This window comes from Heteronotia binoei, chromosome 12 (assembly GCF_032191835.1).
Source record: "Heteronotia binoei isolate CCM8104 ecotype False Entrance Well chromosome 12, APGP_CSIRO_Hbin_v1, whole genome shotgun sequence".
Lineage (NCBI taxonomy): Eukaryota > Metazoa > Chordata > Lepidosauria > Squamata > Gekkonidae > Heteronotia > Heteronotia binoei.
The window spans coordinates 11574440-11578079 of NC_083234.1; the positions used below are offsets into that span (position 1 = coordinate 11574440).

Sequence of the window (3640 nt, forward strand, 5' to 3'; positions counted from 1 at the left end):
TTAGGGAGGCCCATCTGGATATTCTCTCACCCAAATTACTCTTGAAGTTCTCTGTTTCATTTCAACTTGGGGCTATCTCAAGGGTGGCCAAACTTGCTTAATTTAAGAGCCACATAGAATAAACATTGGATGTTTGAGAGCTGCAAGACATGAATGTCAGATGTTTCAGGAAGGAAGGAAGGAAGGAGGAGAAGGAGAAGAAGAAGGAGGAGGAAGAGGAGAAGGAGAAGAAGAATTGCAGATTTATACCCTGCCCTTCTCTCTGAATCAGAGACTCAGAGCGGCTTACAATCTCCTACATCTTCTCCCCTCACAACAGCACCCTGTGAGGTGGGTGGGGCTGAGAGAGCTCTCACAGCAGCTGCCCTTTCAAGGACAACCTCTGCCAGAGCTATGGCTGACCCAAGGTCATTCCAGCAGGTGCAAGTGGAGGAGTGGGGAATCAAATCTGGTTCTCCCAGATAAGAGTCTGCGCACTTAACCACTACACCAAACTGGCTCTCTGTAAGGAAGGAAGGAATCATAGAGTTGGAAGGAACCATGGATTGGATTGGATAGGAAGGAAGGAAGGAAGGAAGGAAGGAAGGAAGGAAGGAAGGAAGGAAGGAAGGAAGGAAGGAAGGAAGGAAGGAAGGAAGGAAGGAAGGAAGGAGAGGTGGAAAGAAAGTAACTTTAATTTTAAATGCATTCTCCAAGCTGCTGGCTGGCTTGACTTGGAGAAGGGATTTAAAGAGAGAAATGCCTTCTCCAAGACAGCCAATGGGGCAATGGGGGCTTTGAGAGCCGCACAAGATGCCACAGTTTGGCCACCCCTGAGCTATCTGAAATGACCAAACACACTCTGAAATGACCAAATGAACATTTATCATCTGAAATTTCAGAAACGCTTTATGTTCAGGAGAGAGAGAGGCACCCTTAAGACCAACCGGATTTAATTCTGGGTATAAGCTTTTGAGTGCATGCACACTTCTTCAGAGGCATTGAAACAGACTTCCTCAAGCCTTACATATATTTGGGGGGGGGGGCGGTGTTAAGTTGCCACCAAGGGCTGGTTAGAGTGCAAGATGCATAAGTCACTGAGTGATAAATATAGCTAAGATTGGATTAAAGCCATTAGTAAGACTTGTAAGTGGCAACAAGTTAGCCTACAAATGAAAGATAGATCCAAGCGGGCAGCCGTGTTGGTCTGAAGCAGTTGAACAAAGCAGGAGTCAAGTGGCACCTTTAAGACCAAGGTTTCGTGTGCTCCCTAAGCACACTTCATCAGACGAGGGGATCAGGTATTGTGGGGCTGAAATACATGCAGTTTGTTGTTTAAGAGTGCAAACTGGCTGTGGTCACATGATAAAACTGTGTGGCTTGGGCCATTTGGTCTGGATAGCCATAAAAGATCATAAAGTTCCCTGCCAATTGGTGTTTTTGCAAATCACAGAAGGCCATGTATTTCCTAGTTGTAGGCTACCTAAATTACTTATCAGCATCAATCTATACATTATAAACATCATTCTAGTCTGCCATTAGAAAACAAGAATACATAAAATGAAAATGGGTTAGGTATATGTAATGGGATGAATAGCCAATATCCCTTAGATAAAAAACAGATGTGAGAACTATTTGAATCCAGTAATACCTCCAAGACCAACAAACCAAGACCAACTCTGGATCAAAGTGAGAACTGAGTGACTTAGCATGTGCAGACGCACATCTCTTCTGATACATTAAAACAGACTTCCTCCAGAGAGAAAGAGAACTCACCGCAGCTGGTCTGTTGTGCTGGTGCTACTGGAACCCTTTAAATGCCTTACTTACTCACTTAAGTGAAATTGCTTTACTGATTGACTGGCCACAAGTAGTATCACAGCACAATACCCCCCATATTATCCCTTTTTACATTTAATTACTGCCTACAAAATTTGTGCAGCTAATAACTTGATCCTATTATCCATATCTAATAATAAGATCTGAATTAGACTCTGCAAGGAAAGATAAAAATCTATAAGATGTAAACTGCCCTAAATATCTCTTCCTCAAAGCCTCCCAAAAATGACAGAACAGCAAAATATGCTCCAAAGTCTCAATATGACCATCCCATCTTCTATCTAAAACATAAATGCCCTTCTCTATGGGGCCACCATTAAGTAATTAACATATTGTGGAACAAAATTAAAGGGAATTAGGCCATGAGTGGCTATTGAGCACACTCATCAAGAAGGAGGAGGAGGAAGAGGAAATTGGATTTATTCCCCTTCCCTTTACTGCCCAAAGGAATCTCAGAGCTCCTTTCCCTTCCCCTCCTCACAACAGACACCCTGTGAGGTAAGTGAAGTTGAGAGAAGTCTGACAGAAACTGCTGAACAGCTCTGTGAGGACTTGTGACTGACCTAAGAACACTCCAGCAGTTGCATATAGAGGAGTGGGGAATCAAACCCAGTTCTACCAGACAAGAACATATGAAGCTGCCTTATACTGATTCAGACCTTTGGTCCATCAAAGTCAGTATTGTCTTCTCAGACTGGCAGCAGCTCTCCAGGGTCTCAAGCTGAGGTTTTCCACACCTATTTGCCTGGACCCTTTTTTGGAGATGCCAGGGATTGAACCTGGGACCTTCTGCTTCCCAAGCAGATGCTCTACCACTGAGCCACAGCCCCCTTCATGACTCTCCAGGGTCTCAAGCTGAGGTTTTCCACACCTATTTGCCTGGACCCTTTTTTGGAGATGCCAGGGATTGAACCTGGGACCTTCTGCTTCCCAAGCAGATGCTCTACCACTGAGCCACCATCCCTCCCCAAAGAGTTTGTGAACTTAACCACTACACCAAGCTGGCTTTCCTGTGTACTTCTAAACTCCAGGGATGTCACCAGTAACTTGATTTCTTTTGCCTCATATACTTTGCTTGGGATAAAGCCAGGGGCAGATTAACCATTAAGCAGACTAAGCACGTGTTTAGGGCACCAGGGCCAAAGTTGGGAAAAGGGTGGGGGAAAAAAAAGAATGAAGATTTGTAATATATATATATATATATATATATATATATATATATATATATATATATATATATATATATATATATGATAAAACTAGAGCAAATTGATCATGGTGCACCCTAGGGTTATCTTCTATTTTTTGCTGGCAAGGTGCAGTGTCATAGGCTATGTTTAAAAGTAAGATGCATGTGTTTAAAAGTAAAATGATGGCGCCAAATTCAGTTGTCATGACAGTCATTTCAATCACCCTCTCTGCCCCTTTTTAATTTCAGCCCCATGTAAACATCAAAAATGAAGCGTGTTCAGTTGAGTGGTGCACAAAAGAGAAAACGTGCAAAAGAGAACGAGCAAAAGAATCTGTCTGTTGTAGCCAAGAATCTGTCTGTTGACAGCTTTCTTCTTACAAACTGCAGAGAAAGGTGATCCAGATCGAAACCAGTGTCAGTCTTCAGAGACAGGAAGTGAATCAAATCTATCTCCTTCATCAGAAACAGGCAGTGTTGGTGCAGGGCCAGATTTTCATGATGACGTTGCACGTGATGAAGTGCCGCAACCTGGACCTACTTCCACGACAAGATGTGTAAATGCTTTTGGACTGTCCAAGGAGTTTAGAGAACTGACCAAGGATGAAATGAACAAAGCTAAGGACCCAGGGT

General features: G+C 43.2%; 1 non-coding gene across 1 annotated transcript; it reads right to left on the reverse strand.

The window, feature by feature from the left end:
- Nucleotides 1–2576: 2576 nt before the first annotated feature.
- TRNAP-GGG (transfer RNA proline (anticodon GGG)) lies at nucleotides 2577–2649 on the reverse strand. Its single transcript has one exon. It is a non-coding gene; the product is annotated as a tRNA-Pro (tRNA).
- Nucleotides 2650–3640: the final 991 nt, after the last annotated feature.